Source organism: Ambystoma mexicanum, chromosome 6q (genome assembly GCF_040938575.1).
Source record: "Ambystoma mexicanum isolate Mex_15411 chromosome 6q, UKY_AmexF1_1, whole genome shotgun sequence".
NCBI classification, from domain to species: Eukaryota; Metazoa; Chordata; class Amphibia; order Caudata; family Ambystomatidae; genus Ambystoma; species Ambystoma mexicanum.
Window position 1 is genome coordinate 347,032,361 of NC_090937.1, and position 24,244 is coordinate 347,056,604.

Consider the following 24,244-nt stretch of genomic DNA (forward strand, 5'->3'; position numbering starts at 1 on the left):
CTTGACCATTGACGCTCCCAAAACTAAAATTATGACGATAGGTAAAAAGGCCTATGGCGGCCATTCTTGCTATTGGAGCCTCGAAAACACTCGCTTGGAACAAACATATACACGTATTTGGGCATCGATATTAAGCCTGTTCTGTCTTTTAAACACTTTGCCGATATTATACCTTCCAAAGCTTGGCTGAAGTGGCGCGCCATTAAGAAAAGTCATTGATAAATGGGAGGGTCGCTCTCTAGAGGCCAAGCTTATGGCTAATAAGATTGCTTTTATTCCTGGTATGTATGCCTTATAAGTATTACCGGAGAAGGCTGTAATATGGCTGCATAAACTGGAGGCCAAAATATTGCACTCTCTACTGGGCCTCCCGGGATCAGTTCCAGTGGAGGCAATTAGACTAGAGCCGGGATTACAGTCATTGATGTCAATCTGGAAAGTGTCAGTCTGTAAACTATGGGGTCAAATCAAATTTGGTGGGATTGCAAGCGACTCGCTTTTGAGTCGTCCGATATATCATGCAAAGCACTATTCCTGTAGTACTTGGCATCACGATATGGAGAATCTAGTTGGCCTTCATTGCTCGGCTATAGGTTGAACGTGCGATTCTGAGATGGCTCTGTTTTTAAGCAAATTAGGATCTAAAACTAGAGTACATGTTCGTGTGTCGTCCCATGCACATTTGAGTAACCTGTGTCAATATTCTTTCTGTTCTCAGCAGCTATTGTTCAGAGAAACACCCCGCTGTTATCTGCTGTACTCCGGCTTTGTCTCGTGTTATCCTTTATTCACGCTTCAATCTATTAGCTGGGTTGGCCAACATTGGAGCCTGGAAGGGTCTCTCTATGAATCAGCGGCTCTGTCGACACGCCATATACTTATGCAATGTAAGGCTCTTAGTGTGAATTATGAGAAGGGCTACTCTAAATTTAAGATGTATGCGTCTGACCAGTTTTGCAATATATTTGGTGGGGAATCGTTAGTGGTGGCATCTGCCGCTCGTCACATATGGCTAAGGACCATAGCTATGATAGATGCTTCTTTGCTGCTATGATAAAGTGTATGACACCATGTTGTTATTTACATTTTACAATGCTTTAATGTTAATATAATGGCTATGTGTTATCCTGATTCGTGTTTGTATGATGTTTATTGGAAGATTTTATAATTAGATGATGCTAACTCTATATGAAATGTGTATATGGATGAGAGATTTTACTTGTGAAATTTAATAGTTTGCTTTTTTTATTGTGTATAGTTTATTACAAACTTTTTTTTCCCTTTTTTTTTTAACACAGACAAAATCTAAGATTCATTCTTAAAAATTCCCTTCCCATCCATGCTCTTTTAATAAAAACATAGGGCCTGATTCATGGATATTTTCCACGGCGCACAGTATTTTTCACTGGTGCAAAGTGACTTTGCACTGGCAACAAAAACCCTGATTCATGCAACCGTGCAAAGTGTCTTTTGGCCGTGCAAAGTCACTTTGCACGGCAAATACACACTCTGCACTGTTGCATGAATCAGGATGTTTGTTGACAGTGCAAAGTCACTTTGCACCAGTGAAATGTACTTTGCACCATGCAAAATATTCCATGAATCCCTGTGTGAAAGGTTGTTTATAACACAACCATACGCACTTAATAATAAAAAACAACCTAGAAATCAGTAACACCATCTGCTGACATCAATTACCTTGCAGTAAATCAAAAGCAAAACAAAAACATTGCATGTATGTGCATGGGATTAAGACAGTGGCAATCTAGGTGGGAAGTAACAGTGCTGTACATAGGGGACCCGCACAGGGGTTAAATAAGGGTACAGGGTTAGCAGAATAGCTGAGCTGGACAGGATTAGCGGGAGGGGCCTCATAGATAGCAGTTAGGGTTGAGCGGTACCATCAATGGTAGGCGAGATGTTCTTCAAAGAGTAGGGGGTGTGAAATAACACCTACACAATTTCATTTTTCAACATAAAGTCTTTGGTGAACACTATCTTATATGACCAAAACACAGGTCCAAATGTATTTCTAATGTTTGTCCCAAAAATGTGTAATGAATTTCATGAAAACTGTTAGGCCAACAGAGTATTAAATCATTTTACAATTCAACATTAACACAAAATAGGCAACAAAAAAAACATAATAATTTCCAAAGACAAATTAAGCTAAAATATATTGCACATACAGTCGATATGAACCCCAAAAATGTCAAGGGCTAGTGTATTGAAAGAAGCACCAAAGAGGATTAATGCAAGTCGAAAGCACAACCATGTTCCACACATAGAACTTGGGCAGTCATCTAATTTTGACGTTGACTTAAAAAGGCTCAATGGAAATTATAATTATCCTCTAAAAATACAATGTTTATTAGAAATCATGGACATTAAACTCGTTTCCCGAGATTAATCACACCGTGCACCGAGACAGTGCCTGAAAACCTACAGGGAAGGTAACGGGCCGCACAAACCTCAAGTCCTAAACGATCAATTGACGTTGTGTGCGCGAAAGGCATCCACTCGTTCTTCGCTACACGTGGGGCCTCATTTACAAAGCGTGTTCCACTGAGATTGCGCCACTGTAAAACGCTTCTGTAAATTAGGCCCAGGATGTTTTGCCACCTTTTCTGCCAGCTATTTTGCTTTAATTGGAGAAAAAAAACACTACTTCTTAAGTGGAGCACTATGGGATAAAAAAAATGGACAAAATTCATGTACAGATGTGAACAATAAAATGTTAGTAGACAAGCACAACCGAAAATGTAACAAAAAACAGAAGCCGAATAACTGAAACCCTAAGAATGGAAAATCTGGAAACAGTGTTTGCTAGCGCCCGCCCTCACAGCCTCCAAACTGCATCTCCCCCAGACATGCACAGTTGTCCTTACATTTTCTGTGTAAGCACCCCAGTACAGGGAGGGGGGAGCCCGCCACCCCTGCTTAGGGGCCGTCCAGAATTGGCGCTGGCTGATAGGCAGCTGCCAATTGTAATTATCTACAATAACACTCCGCCATACCCTATTGTAATTGGTTATTCATAACGCGCTTAATACCCAGAGGTTGCTAAGCGCGGACGCGGGATTCGAACCCGTCTTGCACTGCGTTGTCTTGCTTCCAAGGCGAGCGTGTTGCCACTGAGCTATCGTCCGGACGCGAGCGGTGGCGCGCAGAGCACTTTTAGACAAAATCATAAACTGTGCAATGTATGCATCTGGAAATTGCACCACAAAATAGCAACACTATGTTACTTATGCAGACTGAGTCCAAATAAACCTGCATCACTTTGAACTAGTCATCATTGCACACATTTCTCAATAGAGGTATCTTTCTGCATCCAACTATCCTATACTTTCATATTCTGTATTTCAGAAAGAACCGAGTATAGAGCACTCACTCAGAAAAAAAATCCCAACGTGCAGCATCGCCGTGAATCTCTCCATGTTCATCCACAGCCAGAAATGGCGAGAGTAGGAACGCTGAGGGCAGTATGCCGAAAGAAGAAACAAGTTCACGGAAGCCAGAGGAGCAAACCCACAGAGCCCAGCAAAGGAAAGATCCGGAAGAGCAAGGGGACTCAGCCTATGTGGGGCTCTCCCTGTCCCGCCAGGTCTGTCAGACCAGCTGACAAAAGCAACAAAGCCAGCCAGGATTGGGGGAGTGCAGTCATGCCACTTCCTCTCTTGCAGCTCGCCTGAACGGATCTGAAGTATGTTCTTAAAGGCTCACAGGGGCTCCTGGGAGCAGATGGAGTGGTGCCACTAAGGAACTATTTAGGCTAGTAGCACTTGGCTGCTGTTGACTACTACATGTTGCCGGCACATCATGCCAACTTTAGGATTGTGAGACGGCTCCTCCGGCCTTACAGTGCTATTTGGGCATAACGGAATATGGCTCTGCTGCCTTCACCTGGTATACTTGAATGTGGCCCTACCGTGCTAGCTGGACATATTATAATCTTCCTCTCCCATTCAAACTGGGCATAATCGTATCTGGCACTATTATCCCAGAGCCCCACTGTGGGATGGTGTATGTGATATAAATGTGCTAATGTGTGCATACATATTAATTTGGAATACTGGAGTCAGTTTTTGCTGTGCCTGCTGGGTGTATGGACCATTTGTGTGACAAATGACTGCTGCTCTGCAGGTGCACAGGGATGTTCAGTGACTGAAGCGCCTTCTCTGCCCCACACTACTACTAAACCAGCAGTGACCCCAATCATGACGAAATGACTGCTGCTCTGCAGGTGCACAGGGATGGGCAGTGGCTGAAGCGCCTTCTCTGCTCCCACACTACTACTAAACCAGCAGTGGGCCCAATCATAAAGGAGAAACAGGCGCAACCCAAAAGGTATACCTTAAGTCGCCTTGTGTGGTAGTGCAGGCCGAGGGCAGGCATATCTTCAGGATGGGTGGCAGCTGATAACAGTAGCAGTCCGAACAGCTTAAGCACAATGGTTCCAAAATAAAAGAATTTCCAATCAAGGTTCTACAAAATGTAGACTTAATCACTCAACAAAATGCAAAGTGATTAAAAAAACACTAGGAAAACCAACCGCTGTAAAAAACAAAACAAAATTGAGACGTTTGTGTAAGGTCACTCTGGGTAAATTAGCTGGGGTGTTTAGGCAATCGATTGGAAACAATGTCACTGTTCAAGAATATATGTCTTTGAAACACAAGGTAGAGAAAAGGATCTTCAAAGTCACTATAATCCCAGAAAATATGGACTGGGGCAACGCCACTTCTGAATACCTTTATTCTTGTCTTTGAAGCTCGACAGCATCGAGCTAGGCTTCTAGGCACTTTTGCCATGGTTTCGTCATCATTTGAGTCGATGCGATCACTCTGTCGGTCAGCAGCGAGTCGTTTCAAAGGTGTGGGCTACAGATGGGTTAAACTGACATTCGAGACAGTGAGATGATGGCTTCCAACAGTTTGGGGAAACGGTTGAGTTGGTGGCAAGACGATGATTCTGCAGGATCCAGTCAATGTTTGATACAGGCGAGTTGATGGCCTCCAACAAATCACACATTGCCACTAAAATATGTTGCTCCCATGATGTTGCCTGTGATCTGGTTATGATCTGGTTGAGATGAGATGGTCCCCTTCTATGGGTTGAGCTAGCATCTGGGAGGCTAAAAATGCAGCAAGCGGTTCAGAGTACCAAAAGGAGCGCTGTGTGTCCTGTGGTGGCTTGAGGGGAATCGAGTCAGGTTGATTCTGCTAGAAGATGTCTTGAGGCAATGCAACTGTATTCCCGCTGCTTCTGGGTTGCTGGATGTCTTAATCCAGGAGCTCAAGAACAAGGTGAGTGGTTCTGTTCTGCACGCCCACTCCAGGGTGCTTTGCTGGCACCTAAGGGGGATCCTTCACCGCCAGTTAACAGGGTCCTGGTTCCAGTACAGCCAGCAGACAGGCCTTGGGGCACAGCAGCACACCCCAATGTTGCCTGGGGACCATTAGGGGACAAAGCTCTCCTCTGCCGTTGATGCCTTATGTCTTCACCTCTATTGCAGAAGACATAGGAGCAGGTTGTACCCACATGAGAGGTCAGGTGAATCCTTCTTGTCCTTGTTAAGGTCCAAAGATGAATCGAAGAAAGAGGGGGTACCCCTCTCCTTATAAAGACAAAATGTCACATGGGATTAGTCCAAAGCAAGCCTGCTGTAAGGGGGCCAAACCCTGTTGGAACATGTGACTCTTGCCTTCCGAAATCACAGCCAGAGTACCTTGTCCTGCAGGAAATGAAGGGACAGGAAGTTGTTGAGAGACCCAACAGAATTCAACATGGTGGCACCTGTCTCCTGGCCTACTTCTCTCTGGCTAATCTAACTCTGCTCTCTTCCCATGTCTTCTGACTTCAAAGGAACTCCAGTGGTAAGCACTGGCTTTGTTAGGTCACTCCTGCCTTTAAGGCACCACTTCCCAGGAGGCCTCATGTGCAGTGTTTCTGAGCCCTGGTAGGAAGGTGTTGCACTTCCTGCAGGGTGATCAAAAAGCAAGATCCTAGCCATTGTTCCGCATGGCAGCTGTGGTGGGGGTCAGATCACACACCAATACCCACCAGGCTTGTCATAGCTGAGAGTAGTATTATATCAAATTTCTGTGGCTGTAGAATTGTGTTCTCTTGGTAGATGCCATGCTCCAACCAGGCATGGCTATATTTAAATATTTACGTGCCACTAAACTGACAAAGCAGTACAATTATTGCGTTTGGAAACAGGTGCAAGAGATTAAAAAGCCACTGCTGCCTGCAAGAACACTATGTTCGAGCAGCTGTCAGAAATGCACGTGACCTTTGAACTTGCCCTGTTCCACTGCCGGGATAGTGCAGAGGGCGCCAAAAGGCGCTCTCAGCAAAGGCACATGTGTGCACCATAATTTTGTCATGGAGCATTTTATGGAGGGGTGTCTGATTAGCAGGCCTCTTTCGGAAACCTGCATCATTTAGGTAATACAAATTTAAAAAAGCTTGGGCTATCCCGTATTCACCAGATGGCATTCTGTCACTATTTGGGCATGATGGAATCTCACACAGATTTGTCAAATTAGCTAAATGGAATATTGCCTTACTTGTACTAACTGGGAATACTAATAGCTGGCCTTACTTTGCTGAGAATAAAGGAACACCGCCTTACTGTGCTCTTTCAACATATTCGAATCTGTCTTTTCTGTGCTAAGTGAAGACAACAGAACATTGCACTGCTGTACTTACTGGGCACAATATAATCTGAAAATTTTATTATAACTGGATATAACTGTGTCAGTTCTTGGGCATTGCTGCTAGAGTGGTTTCCACTGGCAATACCTGTCAATGTTGTGAGCGCCTGGGATTCTGATGGCAATGCCTGCTATCCGATGGCAATATCGGCCATGTGATGTGAGTACCGGAGTATCTCAGGGAAGTACCTGCCAAGTGAAGGTTGTTCTCAGTATATGGCCATGTACTGCCAATGGCAGACACATACTTGCAGAAAAGCCAAACTATTGGCCTGGTCAAGACTTATTTTATTAGTTTTACAGGGACCCATGCAATTATAGCTACCAAAGGATATGTACCTTGAAGCTTGGCCGTGTAAGGCAGAGTATTATATGTTCTCGCCTGTGCTAGAGTTATGAGGCTGGTGCAGACGCAGCTGCCCTAATCATCCTATTCAGCTTGCTGGTGGCTGTGCCAAGGCCTGCAACTTTCTCATGGTAAATTAGAAAAGGGGGAAGTTGTCAACAATGCTTAGTTCTGATATGAAATGTAACACATTCTGGATCACAGACATAAACAAGCACTGGCAATGCCAACAGTTTGGGCATTTGTGTAGGGATGGGAAAGGCACTTGTCAGGCACTGCTGTAGTGGCATTAACTGGTAATCGATGGTAGCAGATGCAAAATGGTGTGAGGACTTGGGCATCTAATCGCAGTGCCTGGCAAACGCCTAATACTTATACACAGGGCAAAACTGTTGGCTTTGCCAATATTTGTTTTTACAGAACTTCAGTGAAGGGCACGCAGAGTGCCTATAAATGGAGTGGCTGAAGGCAAACCTGGTAAGACATTTGTATTACACCAGAAGCAGGTTTAAAACTCCAACTAACACTCCAATTCATGGAATATTTGCCCGGTTCAAAGTGAATTTGCACTGCTGAAATGTACCCTTGCACTGCCGACACAAACCCTAATTCATGGAACTCTGCAAAGTGTATTATTGCCGTGCAAAGTCCGGGCAAAGTCTGTGCCTAGTCATTTTTGCAGCACAAAATTACTTTGACCGGACTTTGCACAGCAAAAACACACTTTGCACGGTTCCATGATTCAGGGCTTGTGTCGGCAGTGTACAGTCACTTTTCAACAGTGCAAATTCACTTTGAACCGGCCAAATATTCCATGAATCTGGCCCTCAGTCATAAAAGACTGCTTTGAAAAAACACTGGCATGCACTTGAGTGCAAAGTCTGATGGTAAGGCTTGATTAAAGTGAGCTCAAAGAGTTCCCATGGTGAGGTGTATTGGGTGGGTAGGGGCAGGAACTGGGTGGGAATGGCCATAGGGATTAAAATGGCCCTGGGCAGTCAATGGGTGGGCACATAACTAAACATCTACAGGTTGTGTCCCTTCTCATTTGCCATTCCTCCCAATCTGTTCTCTAATGTAATAGTTACGGCTTACATGTGTCGAACAGCCAACACAACCAAGTACCTGGCCCTTGAATTGTCCATTAACCAGGCTACACTTTTACTAGCGGGAGGTGTGTAAACGTTTCCACATACTCTAGCAACACTTTCCCCGCGTGCTGGCAGTAGTCTGCTCAGCTTCCTGCTGCTAAGAGGCTGTAATCGTTGATATAATTGTCTATGGGTGTTTAAAGCCCTTTAAGTGAAAGAATTGTTCTTCTTTACATGTGTCTAAGCCACTGCCTCGCTTTAACTCCCTCTTTGGGCCCGATTCTGAGCACCATGTAAAATAAGAAAAGTCTCATTCCATGATGAAAGGACACTTTTCGTATTTGCTCGATTTTCTGAATCTTTATATAGGCACGTAACATGGAGCAAAAAAGAAGTAATTCATTCACAAAATTACACTCTTCTTAGCTTGCATAGAGCTCGGAATCAGGCCCTCTGTCTTCATGCCCGTCTCTCTCACTGTCATCTCGCCCCCCTCTTTGCCCAGGTCTAGGGTTCTCTTTCTATCTCAGCCTCTGCTCCACGGTCCTCTTCTCTCACCCCCTCTTTCTCCATTGCTTTTTCACCTTGTGCTCTCACATGGCGCATTCCTCTCTCTTTTTGTTGCCTGCCTGTCTTTCTACATGCATATCCCTGGTCTAAAATGATGACCTTGGAGACCATCCTGGGGTCATCTGATGATGATTGAACTACACTAGAAGTCAGTCCCACGTCATCAGACGTCATCACGCTGTTAAAGCCACCAGCAAATATCTCAGAATGGTGGGTGATGATTTGGAGATGAGCTTAGGATGACTTAATGAATATGCTAACATCATCCCCCTTTTAGAAAACTCTGTTCCTGATGCTTTTAGGATGACCTACTGATCACTTCAAGAGATTGCACTTTTGTCCCCGATGATTTGGGGATGATTCTGGGATGACCTGCTGATTACTTCAAGAGCATTGCCATAAAACATGTTTGTTCTTGATGATTTGGGGATGACTTACTGATTACTTCAGAACATCAGAGTTTGTAGGATGATATGCGGACCAATACAGATTGTCATTTTGTTTTTGCTTAGTTGTACTTATGCTGAATGAATCCCCACTGTGGCAAAGGTAAAGCTTGAGACTATGTTGGGCCAAAATGAAAGCCAGAGGCCTAAACGTAGCATGCACCCGTGAGAATCCTTTGCCATCCCAGTCAAAAGCAGGCACCCATCCCCCTCACAATCCCCAATGTGGTATGGATACAGACTGACACTATGTTGGGCCAAAGTGGAAGAAAGAGGCCTAAACATAGCATGCACCCTGTGGGTGAGAATCCTTTGCCATCCCAAACAAAAGCAGGAACCCAGCACCCTCACAATAAATATATCGGCATGCTGACTTGTTAGGTAAGAATTGGTGTAGTCCCACTGTGTGAGACTACAGAACACTTATCTGCTTGGTATTAGGTAAGCCCACCTTTTGGTATAGGTCTGAACTACACAGGTGGGCAGTGTGACTGAGCAGCCAGGCCTATCTCAAGAGGGAAAACTGTGAGCTGGAGAGCTGTACAAATGAAATCTGTAAATACAAGCAGCCAAGTAACACTTACACTCAAGGTTTCAGTTATAAAAATAGTTATTTATTTAAGATCATGTTTTAAATAAGCGTTCTTTAGAAAAGCAATTCATGTAATAATGTAAATATACTTTAAAATTACTTTTCAGAATCAGAGCAAGCTAGTGGATAATCTTTGGATATGCTTCATACACAATTGCTACACCCTGGGGTGACTTCAATCCCAAGGACAGCAATGGCATTTATATATCGCAATAGTTATACTTTGCAGATTCTGATGTTGCAGAAAGGAAAGGTTTAAGGAAGGAAAAAGGTTAAACAGGTTCTCAGTATACGTGAGGACAACTAAATCTTCCAATGAAATCTAGACAAGCCTTTCCATGCAATATCAGTCTAAAACAAGTTAGCACCTATGAGGGACAAATCATATCAAAGTCAGTGGGCTAGAAGAGTCTGCAGGGAGCCAGGACAGCCAAAATCAATTTGAAACAGTCTATGGAGCTAAGGCACTTCTTAGAATCAGAAGTCTTGCACAAAGTTAGAGAGTTTATTAGAAAATCACTTGTAGGCTCACAAACTGTGAAAACAGAGTTCGAATGAACTCTAAAAGTAAGCCACTGTAATTCCCAACTGAGAAAAGCAAGGCTAAAAGACAGTGAGGTAAGTACCCCAAGTCTAAACAGTACCTCTGGTTTGAAGAAGAGTGGTCCAGCTGGCTTCTGTCCTGCTACAGCGTTGCTGACCCCATGTTCCTGAGTCTCAGTCATGGGATAAGAGGGAGGACATCTGTAGGGCTCCTGCGGTGATACTTCGGAGGTCGTTGGCAGCTACGGGCTCTTTTCGGATCAGCTGCACTTTGCGGTTTCAGCGCTTAGTAAACAGCACTGTTGCGGATCTCTGGTACTGGATCTCTGGTACCGGTTGGGGTTCCTTCACTCCTTGGGTCTGGTGAGGGGACTCTAGCTCTGGTCGACCTGCTTCTGGAGTGTCCTTAGGAGACTGCTGGAGCTTCTAGATGGATTCCAGACGTTTCACTCGACTACGGATTACACGACCCCTGGCACATGGTTCTTGCAGCAATGAAGAAGTACAGGCAGTCAGGGAAGATTGTCCAGTGGAGTTCGTCTCTGGGTTAGTTGGTCCCACTAACCCAAGGGGAGAAGTCCTCCATTCCGGAGCTTCTCTGTCTGAAAAGGGAGTTTCAACACAGCAGCAGGGCTTCACCTTCAAAAGGTCCAGGAAGATGCAGCAAGCTTCGTTCACGGTTTCTTCGTCGGGTGTTTCTCCCAGTGGTCGACTCTGCCTCTAGTCCCAAAACCCTCGCCTTTTAAGCTGGTTTCTCCTATTCATGCACAGCCTAGGACAGCCAGCCAGCCATTCAGGACTGGTTGCATTTAGGCATTCCTAGAGGCAAAAGACAGGGGAGTTTCGGGACCCTCCCTCACATCCTGTCCTTCCAGACACACTGGAGCCAGAGGTGGGCCACAGGGCTGAAGTGCTCCAAAGGCAAGACAAAGGGCTCCAATCTGTTCGACGCACAGAGTAAAACCCAAGAAAGACCTCACAAACAGAAAATGGCAAAAAAAGAAGACGGGGACCGTTTTTATAAAATGGTCACTCCTGGGTGCTATACTGCAGCTGAGGGTTCAGCCTGCGGTAGAAAAACACAATCGTAGGAAACATTAAACCACTGCCACTAACCATTTAAAAGTAGGGAGGGCAACATAAAAATGTTATATGAGAATACAGGATAAGGGGCTTCTAGGTAACCCCCCAGCACTCCACATAAAATGATGTGTGCTGGACCCACAAAGAGAAAAGGTAAGTAAAGTCAATTTCACTTTACTATTCTTGGGAACAGTAGATCACACAAGAAAAGGTATTTTAAACCTTATGAGAAATCTAAAGGATTTCTCAGTGACACTTCACTGAAGGTGCTGTGCGTCGCCATACAAAAAGTAGATGCATATGGAGTTTGTCAGACTCCCAAAACAGGGAAAACACATAATCCAAAAGGTCAAAACACAAGAGAGAGTGGGGAAGGGGTCTCACTCACTCCAGGATTAAAATTAAAAAGTTCTACAGTCCGGCAAAAGAGCTGGGGGTCTCTAAGGTTGAAGGGAATTAGCACAGATATCAGAATTCTCTCTAACATGACTGCACCAATATATGCCAGTATTCACATGCACTCCTTCGCACAGTATTCATGTTTGCTTTGCGCAAAATCCAATAATCAACAACCATAATGAAAAGTATCTCCACGATAAAAAAAAACAAAAGAAAAGGATCCAAATAAGAAAGAAGCAATAAACAAACGAAACCACAAAGTCCCATCAACCGAGGTCTCAACTACCCACAACCTACCAAATACAAGCAACAGCAAACCACAAATAGCAAAGACTAAACCCAAAAGACCATGAAAAACACCAATCAAGAGTGGATGCCCACTAAGGAACACAACCCACGCATCATGTCTCGCCACAAGAAAGACAAAGAAGCCAGAAAAGACAACAGAAATAATAAGAAATCCCAAACCACTCAGGAAGGCACAGACCAGCATGATCCCACAACCCCAAAAAACTGACAAACATCTGAGATGGCCCAAGGAGACAAATAACAGAGCAAAGACAGACTACAATGCTCGCGACCTGTCCACATAGGACAATGTGGTAAACAAAAACAGCAAAGCAACAACGAACCGACAGCCAACAAGCTTCATGAATACAGACCCAACCAGGACACCAAACGGATGACAACTAATAAACCATCCCAACCCGGTCTCCACTAGCGATGTCACAGTATTGATTTTTTGACGGTATGATAACCTTCATGTGACATGACGGTATACCGTGGTTATCGCGGTATAGCGCATACGCGTGCTTAACCATTATCTTAAATAATATTTTGCTAGGAAAAGTCACACATTTTCAGCAAGACACAAACCACAAACAAGAGATGCCACTGTTGCCTTAGTTCGTCTTACATTTTTAGTTTAGTTTAACTCAGCAGAGGGGGATCTATACATTTAGTTGCTTTGATAATTGTTATATGCCATGGACAGCAACTTTTGAAAGATATTCTTGAGAAACAAAAGTAAATTGTACACCATAACACTTGTACCTATAAGGCCATGCCACAGTAATACATGACTAGACTGGCTGCACCAAAATGCCAGTGTAGCCATGTAATGACAGATGTCATACCTACTTTATTAAGAATACCCATTAAAAAAAAAGTTTTAAAAAAATAAGGTCTCTCATGCCACAGAAATAAGTGACTACACTAACTGTACAAAAATGCTATTCCAGTCACTAAACACATATGCTGAACAAAAAAAGTGTGCACAACTGCACATAAGCCCCTACCCTCAGATGTGAAAGTACACATAACGTGGTTATAAGTTGGCTGGCATCCGTGGGGAGGGAGCTGATGTGAGCATTTGATTTGGCTGAGGAAGATGGGCGGTGGAAGTCTTTGAAAGTAGCAGCTTTAAAGTTTCACTGCGTTTGTGCAAGTACATTTTTCTGCAACGGCGCAAACACGATAAAACCTGAATGCCGCCAGTTTCAGGAATGGCTTCCCTCCTCACTTGTCTGCCATACGCAAGTGAGCACATCCACCCCTTTCGAGGGCTGCATGTGCGCCTGGGCTAAAATTTCGAGGGGGGCTGCTGGGGGAGTAAACCCTTCTAAAGTTGGTGGAGGCGCTAATTTCAGAGAATGTGGGGGAAGGGCAAATTTACTTGTGTGGGGGCATCTAACTTCTTTAAACATTCCAATGAGACTATTCTGGTGAAGTTTCAATGTTAAAAGCTGTTAAGCTCTGCCCTTTACCTCTGACAGCACCCACTTAAGGACTGCTGTGAGAATGGGCAGTCTCCTGTACTCCCTCTACCCTTCCAATCACTCCCCTGGCATGCAAGAGCTAACCCCACTACACGATTTCAATTGCCTAAAAATGTATGCATAACTGTTCTCTTAATTTGCTTCTGTAAATCATTTCACATGGACATTAGGGCATATATAACATTCCTCATATGACAATGTGTCTTCTTTCATTGTTCGGTGTGTTACACCACTAAAACCACTACATTTAATAAAAGGTATCTGCAAACACTACAATGCCTTAATGGGAAATAGCCTACTATATCGAGTCGCCCCCTTTGTTCTGTAGCGATTAGGTTCTTTTGTGGTGGTTCTACATCTAATATGTATTAGGTGCTTCTGCAAGTTTTTCTTGGCAAACATTAGTTGCGATTGATCAAATTCAAAATCTTCCCATAGTAAAGGCAAACATCGGTTGCACTTTACCAAAACAAACATTTTCCAATAGTTGCCAGCATTTCTTTTACCATTGCTTTGATTTTGCAATGTATTTCTTCACTACCCATTGCCTGCAGGCACCTCTCGCCTTAATCTGCAGCCTGACATTTTTCTCTTTTTAATTGTCAAGTTAATTTCATGGGCAGGGATGCTGGCCACCACCCAAAGACTGGAAGATGGCAGCAGCGATGTCACTTTCTCACTGCAAACCTTTCCCCCATACTTGGTTTCCCCCTTGGTAAAGAATCCACCATGGCCTCTCTGGGAAGCCCTCTTGCAACACAAAGCATGACCCTGCCTGCCCGACAAATATGAAAAAAGCAGAAATGCTACACATTGCTCTCCAGACAGCCAACATCAAAATATGAATGTGCTGTCTGGTCTTTCATGAGTTGGCAGAAATACATACCAAAAAGAGTCTGCCAGAAATGTGCTTTGTTTATGAATCCATGCCCACATCATACAATGCATTTGCCATCTGGTGGTCCCAGTGAATTATTGTAAAGCCGAAGCTAAAATGGGGCACAACCCCGTAACTACCTCATTTGGCTATACCTCACTTCCTCACCAACCTTTTGCTTGGCCCTCCTGAAAAACAGTTTATAGAAATTATAATGTATTCTACATCACATCTGCTTGTGGTTTTACCAACCATTCTGTAACCCAGATTGAGTGACTCGTATGTTTGTTGTGTAGCAAATATGCTTCTCGAAAACCGCTCCAAAGAATGTAAACATAGTCTAGATTATGTTTTACAGGGCAATGCAAAATGGCTCACCATGTATGAATGAAATATATTCCACTTTCAAAACCTAACACACAAAGCACTGCGGGCTACTCTTAGCGGTCGTCTCTTAAAACAAGTTGGAGGGCTAGTCATAGAAAGTCTCCGTCTTTTGCATCTTGGAATGCGTTCTGGCTATGAAGCATGAAGAACAACACTGGCCAAGGAAAGTCTGTCTCCCAATCTATTACACTCTTTCATGCTTTCTCTCGCTCACACACATACAGGCCGTCACACTCGCTCTCTAAGAAGCTTAACCATCTTGCACATATCCCCAATAAGACAGCGCTACTGTTTAGAGGCATGGTAAAACACAGTTCAACCCTGTGATTTACATTGCATAGTACATACGAATGCAGGTGCAGGGCTAACAGTGACATGCGTTGTGTTAGTAATTGCAGCGCCTCTGTTTACACGAAGCCCAGGCGCCTTTTAACTTGTGTCATGTCGGTCCAGCCATGACTGTAGATCAGCCAGGTCAAGTCAACATCACATAAACTTTCATGGGGGTGGGGGACGGGCTAAAGCCCAATCAACTCAATGGTGTTGCGCCACTGCAGAACATACAGTTTTCACATACCAGGGGCGAGCACAAAATACAAAAGGACTTGAGAGAGGTCCTGACTCCTGAAACTCACCTGAACTAAGAGCAGCTAGCTGCAGATAAGGGTTCAGCAGGGCTCCCGCTCCAATGCCGGTGTGGCACACCCGCCTGCCACTTTCGCTTCCAGTGATGCGAATCTTCTCTGGGACTTTAGTGGACCATGATGGCTCAGGCTCCAGTGGTGGGTACTGGGCTGGGCAGTTAACTTTAATGAGTTAAGAGTGGGCATTACTACATGAGCGCTGTCCTGCTACACGTGCAACTGTCTCTCTGATTACAGCATGGGGTGGGGGGGCATCGCAGCCCAAGCAGACTCCGCCTGCACTCTCACGCTCAGCATTGGGTGGAGAGATGAGCACAGAATTCAGTGCCTGTCTGTGCCCAAAGTGCTTAACGCCGCTCATCATGCACAGAGACTGCACAGCACGCTGTGCGCATGCCGCACATGTATTAAAATGAATGTAATTCGGTAAACCGTTGCAAATAAAGTAACGGTAATTAAATACAAATGAAAGTGATGATGGTATTTATACCGGTATACCGTTACATGCCTAGTCTTCACCATGGACAATACCTCAACCAGAACAAGGAACAAATTGGAAACCATCACACTCACTCAACACCCCCTATATCATCAAGACTGGAACAACAGAGGGGTAGCTACCCTATTTACCACCTGGAAACGAACCAACCCCGCCATAAACCTTATCGGTTTACTCGACAAAGAGACTGACCAACAAAGAACCACCCCACCCAAAAGACTCAACTGGGAAAAACCCACCTGGAACGGAAACCCAACCAACAACACACCGGTCAGAACAAACAATACTAACAACAACACAAAAGGGAAATACAGAAAACTACACTGCAGCCTCCTCAACATTAGATTCATAGCAAAACACTCAACAGAAATCAATGACCTCCTAAGCGAAGGAGGCACAGATGTGCTCTTCCTTACAGAAACCTGGCTATCAGACAACTATAAAGCTATCACAAACGAAGCAATACCCGACGATTATAAATGAATACACACCAACAGAGAAAACCGAAGACAAGGTGGAATCGCAATTATACACAAAAAAGACACCTGAGCATCTCGAATCATCACAACCAACGCGGGAGACTATGGATGCCTCCTAATCAAGATAGAACTCAACGACCAATCCCACATTGTATTCCTACTGATCTACAAACCATCTTCTTACAACCCCAACTTTGCAACAAAACTAGCGGACGAGGCTGCCATGCTATCAACTCACCACGACAACCTAGGTGAAAGAGATCCCACGGATACCAACATATATGCAACAGAGGACACACTCAACAATTAGATCCCCAAGGCCATTGACCAATTAGCACCAGCTAAAACATTCAAAGCAACACCAAAAAAACTGAACCAGAAGAACTGAAAAATGCCCAAAAAAAACCCACAAAATGGAGAGAACAATACACCAGACAAGACTAAATAAAATACCAAAGACAACTCAAACTGTACAAAGCAACAGTCCTCAAAGCAAAAAAAAAAAAAAAAAACTACCACGCCACAAGAATCGGCAAACAATTCACAGAAAGAACTCCATCACCCCTACACAAACACGTTGTGACAGTCACTTACACCAGAGCAGGGTCTGTGTAGTAGATGCACAGCAGTCACTGTCTCTGCGAACATTAGCCACTGCAGGTATTATATATATATACATATGTATATATAGGCACTTACACCAGAGCAGGGTCTGTGCATTAGCCTACAGAGGGATTATTAGATATGCAGTCACTTACACCAGAGCCCAGTCTGTGTAGTAGCTGCACAGCCGTTACTGCCTCTGCGAGCATTAGCCACTGCAGGTATTATATATAGGCACTTACACCAGAGCAGGGTCTGTGTATTAGCCTACAGAGGGATTATTAGATATGCAGTCACTTAAACCAGAGCACGGTCCGTGCGGTAGTTCCACAGCCGTTACTGTGTCTGCGAACATTGCACAGCCTGAACCGTGCCGTAAATGAGCTTTGGAGCAGCTATTCTGTCTACAATACCAACAACAGGCTGCCCCGTGTAATTTCAAAAGCAGATGTTTAGAAAATCACGTACTTACAGTATTTAATTTCAATGAGTGAAAAGTACAATACAAGGAATGACAGCTTCAACGTGCATTCCTAGAGGTTGCAAAAGGGCTCCTCTTAACAATATAACAACAAAGCGGTGAGAACGTCTAAGTTGATGGATGCTGAAAGAAATGCATATAAAATTCTCTACAAGAGCTGGATCGCATGCACTCACCTGATGCTGCCTGACACTGGACATGAGCGTTCCGTAAAGTGGACGGCAGCTACTAGTTCCCATCCGAGAAACGGACCGTAGCAACGGCCCGCCCACTCTTCCTCACGTGACCTCTCCATAGCAAGGCCCGCCTCTACGTTCACTTTGTCATCATTTTTGCACGAGCAGGAAGGCGAGGCGTTGTGGGAGCGATTCCTCCGCTGCAAAGCACGTTTCGTATAGTTATTGTTAAATTTGATTGTTATTTGGTTTCTGGTACTTTAATGCAGAGCGGCAATATTGGGAAGTGGGTATTTCTGTGTATTTTGCTGGCTTGTAATGTGCATCAGGGGTGAGACTTACATAAAGTACAGGCGGATTCGGTTTTTTGTTGTTATTTCAATGTATTTTGAGGATATGTAATGTGCATCAAAGGGGTGAAGCGATATTGGGGAGGGGGTATTTCTGTATATTTTGGGGGGTGTAATGTGCATTGGTTGAGGGGATTTCTCATGCAGATGTGCGCTTTGCACGAGGGAGATGTGTTTTATGGAGTGGGGATGGGCACAGTGCGTTCCTCCCTTCCCAATAGGACTTCCACTGTACCAGCGAACAGTTATCCTCCCCACTGGAGAGGGATGGGGTGGGAGGATTTGGTATGTGCAGCAGATGGGAATATGTGTCTTATGCAGACAGACACATTTGGGTACGAATTTCCAGCGTAACAGTTCAGTTATTTATTTCTCCTGCATTGGGGGCGATTTGGCATTCCCCGGGGAGGGGATTTTTCATTTACCCCTTTGCAATGTGTGGAAGAGATGGCTAAACAGCTCCCCCTGCCCTCCACCAGTGTCCCCAATTCTCCCCTGCCCCCGCCAGTGTCCCCATGTCTCCCCTGCCCCTGCCAGTGTCCCCATGTCTCCTCTGCCCCTCCCCATGTCTCCCTGCCCCCGCCAGTGTCCCCATGTCTTCCTGCCTCCACCCGTGTCCCCATGTCTCCCCTGCCCCCATGTCTCCCCTGCCCCTGTCCCCGTGTCTCCCTGCCCCAGCCATTGTCCCCATGTCACCCCTGCCCCTTGCCAGTGTCCCCTTGTCTCCCCTGCCCCCCGCCAGTGTCCCCTTGTCTCCCCGGCCCCCTGCCAGTGTCCCCCTGTCTCCACTGCCATCGCCAGTGTCCCCATGTCTCCCCCGCCAGTGTGCCCATGTCGCCCCTGCCCCCCATGTCTCCCCTGCCCCGCCAGTGTCCCCATGTCTCCCCTGCCCCTCCCTATGTCTCCCTGCCCCCGCCAGTGTCCCCATGTCTCCCTGCCCCCACCCTTGTCCCCATGTCTCCCCTGCCCCCATGTCTCCCCTGGCCCGCCAGTGTCCCTGTGTCTCCCTGCCCCCTGCCAGTGTCCCCTTGTCTCCCCTGCCCCCCGCCAGTGTCCCCTTCTCTTCCCTGCCCCCGCCAGTGTCCCCTTGTCTCCCCGGCCCCCTGCCATTGTCCCCTTGTCTCCCCTGCCACCGTCAGTCTCCCCATGTCTCCCCCGCCAGTGTGCCAATGTCGCCCCTGCCCCCCGCCAGTGTCCCCATGTCTCTCCTGCCCCTCGCCAGGGTCCCATGTCTCCCCTGCCACCCGCCAGTGTCCCCATTTCTCCCTGCCCCCCCCAGTGTCCCCATGTGTCCCCGTGTCGCCCCTGCCCCCGCCAGTGTCCCCATGTCTCCCCTGCCCCCCGCCAGTGTCCCCATGTCTCCCTCACCCTTCACCATCACACCCCCACCCCCTTTTGCACCCTCTTCTTTCCCTTTACCCCCTGTGTGTGCTTTCTTTCCCCCTCTCACCTTCCTGCCTTTACACCTTAGCCCCCTCCTCCCCTCTCTTCTCACTCTCCCTCTCCACCACCCTTCCCTCCTTGTCCTCCGTCTGTCTTTTTCCGGCACTACCCCAACTGCCGTCAGGCATAGTAATTCGTAGCCGCCTGTCTTTGCAGACGTTTTCCCCTCTCCTTTACCTCTGTCTGTCTTTTTCCGGCACTCCCCCAATTGCCGTCAGGCATAGTAATACGTAGCCGCCTGTTCTTTGAGACGCTTCCCCATCTCCCTCCCTCCTCCCCCACCCCCCTTCACCTCTAACTTTTTTAGCACTTTTATTATCGGTCCTTCGGCCACTGATAACAGCTCGTCTGTTCCCCCTTTCCCTTCTGTTTTTCTTCTCCCCCTCTCTCCCCAGCACTATCTTGATTATTCATCGACCTTCAATTGATAGTCACTTGTTTTGTTACACTCCTCACCTCTTCCCTCACCCACCTTCTTCCCCCTCCTCTTGTCACTCTTGCACTGCAACTATTGTCGTCAGGCATAGTAATGTTACTGCTAGTTTTGTTTTCCCTCCTTCCTTCCCTCGACTCTCCCTTATTGTTACATGCACTTGTACTATCTATTATGATTTGATAGTTATTTTTCACATTCTGTACTGTTTCAAGGACTTGTAAGAATGTACTGTTATTGTCCCATGTTCCCTCCCTCCTTGAAGCGCTTTGAAACACTTTGCGTATCGGTGCTATACAAATAAACAATCAATTCAATTAAACAGAGGCATTGTATTGCTTTCATTATCAGTCACACATTTTAAGTCCCTATGAGACCCGATAGCATTGTCTGTTTGTTTAAACTTTTGCCGATACTTTCTGTAATGCCTTTACGGTGTAATGACGCGTTTCTGTTATGTCGTCGTGATGTTTTCACGTGGGACGTCTACGTGCTTCGGAAGAGGTTTACGAAGGAAGGAGCGCTCCGTGCCGTGAATGGGCAGGTATTTATTTTTTATTGCGCATTTATAATGCGCTTATTCATCTCGGAGAAGCGCCAGGTATATTTAATGATGATAGTGGTATTTTTATTTATATCGCACTCATACACAGGTGTTTCAGAGCGCGACAAGGCAAGGGAGGAGAACAGGGGAGAACAAAACACTGATGGTTTTGTTTTTCCTATTTTGATTTTAGTTGCACCAACAGCGGATCTGGTATCCCCTTCCTCGGCTCCACCCATCCCCAACATAAGTTGTTTATGGCCGTGCCGCACATGGCGAGAGAATTTCAGGGCAGATTCGGCTGCCAGCAGCAATTCGGGTTGTACCGCCATCTTCACCCTTATCCAGTGGTGGAAATGGAAAAAATTTGGTGAGCTGTCCCACAAGGGCCGGGGTGAGGGCAGAGTTGAACGGGGCGGTGCCCAAAGAGGCAGGGTTTGGGGGGGCCGAGCTGGCAGTTGACCTCCGATCAAATGAAATGTCCAAAATAATAGTTTAAAACAGCGCAATTTCTTTCATGCTGCTTCTTTTCCAAACTATCAGTTCCACTTCCATGGCCCCGGTGATGTTACTGAATAATAATTTTGACCAGTGTTGCTGAGTAAGTATTCTTTAAAATGCACAATTTGCATCCCATTTTATTAAAAAAAACTCCCCCTTGGGTACTATCCAAACAGGGTCAGAAAAGGAATGAATTGCCATCTACAACTATGGGCCACTTTTTCATTGGTGCCCGAGACAATTTTATGGCCCAGTCCCACCCGCACTTGTACACGGGAGCAAACCGTACCAGCCATCTGTGCACCTAAACTACCAACAGCAATTTTAGTCTACACTGTGATCTGAGCTCATGCAGAGGAGTATTTTAAGCAGACTGTTAAAGAATCATTAAGAAGAGCAATTACTCTAGCTAATGGTGAAAGAGCAGACATCTGTTGGGAAATCCTGGTTTAAACCGAGGGATTGTCCTGCAACCTAATTCTTAAAACCTGCTGATTTCTGATCACCATAAGCAACGTTTTCTTTTACTTGAACCACACACGGCACAGCTCTTGCAGCTCCTCTCTGAAAGCAGTTGTGTGGCTGCACGTTGTGGGATTGTTTCAATGATAATAGGGGTATTTATTTATTCATGCAATGTTTGTCGGATACCTGTATATTTATTTTCTTATGCAATGTTTGTCGTATACAAGTATCCGACAAAAACTGCATAAATAAATGAATAATCCGGGTCCATGTATCGGACAAACATTGCATAAATAAACCGGGTTGTGGCTGAGGACTGTAACTTCCTCTGGTGACCCCGTGCACCCTGCACAGGGTCACCAGAGGAACTTACAGTTTGCTTTTCCTGCAGCTGTGACCTGTAACAAAGTCCTGCTGTGTACACATAGGGGGGCGGAGCCATCAGAGCGCTCATGGCGACAATAAGCTGCTCCACCCACCCTACTCCATGCCGCTGCGGGCACTTTCTTTTCTTTCCAAAGTAACCCAGCGCAGAGCATGGGCTTGGGGTTTGCGGCAGCTGACTCTGGCTGATCCCATGATCTGGCTACACATCAGGTGTCGGATCTGGCGAGAGCCGGCCCAATGACCAGCGCTGCCGTTATCTGCGCAACACGACTTTCACTGTTAAAACCGCAATGAGCTCACTACGACGCCATGCAGGTCCCTTGGTATGATTTCTGTAACTTTACTGCCTTTACGAGGTGAGGGGTTCTGAACATTGCAGGGAGATGTGCCTGACTTTACTGCTCAGTGCTGCCAGGCAGTGCATTAAGGTGTACCGGCCAGAGTCTGTACCCCAAGATGTCTTTCTTGACCACCCCCATATTTCTTTCTCTCTGTATAGGACTGACTTCCTTGATTTACCTGTGTTGTCCCACTGACTAGGTGCCTGCATGTTGCTTTGCCAGTATACAGTGAAAATACAAACTCCTATGTAGTCTTGCCAGCAAGATAACGAGTATTCAGCCCTAGAAAATAGCCACACTGTAGGCAGAGGTCTTCAATCTGTGTGGCGTGTGATCCAGGACAGCGAGAAAAGAGAAAATACATGCTCAGTCAGTGCAACGTGATGGGGGCACGGGAAATAAATGCAGCTTGGACATGCGTTTTCCTGCATTTGCAACATGTGTCCACGCTGCGTTGTTGCTTCCTGCTGGTGCCACCAGCGTCTTATTGCCTTGTAAGGGATGCCGCTTCTCGGCTCAGACCGCCACACCACAGTTGGAGGGAGTGCCGGCAAGCAAGCGTTTCAGACCTTTGTCGGTCCCTCTGCTTCCCTCTCCCCCTTTGGAGGAGTAGGTGAGTAGGGGGGCTGGATCACTTCAATGCTTGTTCTCTCTGCGCCCCTCTCCCTCCGTGCCCCCACCTTGCTTGGTCATGGGGGAAGAGGCGAGTGGTGACGGAAGCACTCATTGCCAGTGTTGTATGATATCCAGCTCCCCCACAGCAGATTGTTGGGCTTTCCAGCAATCTGCCGTGGGGGAGCCAGATATCATACAACACTGGTCCCCCTGCTTTGGCTGTCCCTCTGCCTCGTCACTCCTCTGGTCCATGGGACGGCGCTGGCTGGGTCCGAGATCTGGCATCAGATGTCTGGCCGGATCTCGGGACCCGGCCTGCCTCAGCCATGACCAGGCTCTACCGAGCCCCCAGCTTTGCACAGGGAAGCTGGGGGCTCAGTGACCTAATCTAAGCAGTACTCCTTTCCCCAGACGTCACTCGTGGATTTCCTGGCTATGTTTCCTCATCCCGTTTGTTTTTTCTGTCCTGAAATGGACACCACGGAAATCAATGGGCCATGAACATCCCTGTGGCGGGGAGGGAGGTGGTCACTGTTGAAAGAAGGCATTCTACTTGCTGGACATATAAAATGTGCGTTTTACACATTCAAAGGGAAAAATCATTTCCAAACTCAAAAATGCTGCTGAAACTCGCGTTCACTAGTTTTCTTTGAGATGTTTTTTTTCTTCCCCTGAGCACCACACCAATACAATTTGTGTGCCCCTTGCTTTATGTTTTATCACTAGTTATATGTATAAAGATGCTATGTTTACAAATAAATGCTTCCATTGTTCTAACAGCAGTTATTAGGAAATTAAACTGGGTTCATGGGTGCCACACAGAGGCATAAATACCCCAACCCCAGAGGGTGCTAGAGGGCCAACCAAGATAGTGGCTCCTCTGTGAGCTCCGACAGAGCTCCCCAGAAATCCTTTAAATCATTTGCCTTCAGTGCGATGCCAGACCACAGCTGAAAAGGTCCATCCCCCGGAACCCACCCGACCTACAGGGCATCAAAGGCTGAGCTGTAGAGGGCCTTTCCGTGGAGATACACCGGTGAGGACGTCTAACGGAGGAGGAGCCCCGCCACGCGAGCGGACCGGCACTGGCCTTGGGTCCACCCGCAGATCAAGGAACGGCATCAGGAGAAACTCCCCTCAAATCATTTGGCAAAAAACATTACCCTGACACCCAATTGGAGAGGAAACAGCCAATTGGACCCGTTCTGAGCTGCAACACTTGGGGGTCACTACGAGCACAGGTGCGTCGCCACAATCCAGCAGAACGAAATCACACGGGACGGTGCTTCGACATCACTAGCCGTCACCGGCGAGTTCTCCAATCTCCCTGCAATTAGTGGCCCTGCGGCTCCGTGCCTTAGCCGAACCGCAAGAGGCTCTGCTCTTTATCCGCAGTCATAAACGGACATGTCCGGTGACGAAGGCGGTGGGTCATGCGAAGACCCACCC

At 46.3% G+C, this 24,244-nt stretch overlaps 1 protein-coding gene and 1 long non-coding RNA gene across 3 annotated transcripts in view; one reads left to right on the forward strand and one right to left on the reverse strand.

Annotated features, from left to right (window-relative positions):
* TAL2 (TAL bHLH transcription factor 2) overlaps positions 1-17,795 on the reverse strand; it is a 45,499-nt gene extending 27,704 nt beyond the window's left edge. The window contains exon 1 of the mRNA XM_069630829.1: positions 17,717-17,795. The gene's annotated coding sequence lies outside the window, so the exon portion shown is untranslated. The remainder of the gene's footprint in view (positions 1-17,716) is intronic.
* Positions 17,796-20,571: 2,776 nt separating this feature from the next.
* Positions 20,572-24,244, forward strand: part of LOC138515509 (uncharacterized) — a 123,200-nt gene continuing 119,527 nt past the window's right edge. For both annotated transcript variants that reach the window (XR_011282037.1, XR_011282036.1), the window contains exon 1: positions 20,572-20,856. This is a non-coding gene — a long non-coding RNA (uncharacterized lncRNA). The remainder of the gene's footprint in view (positions 20,857-24,244) is intronic.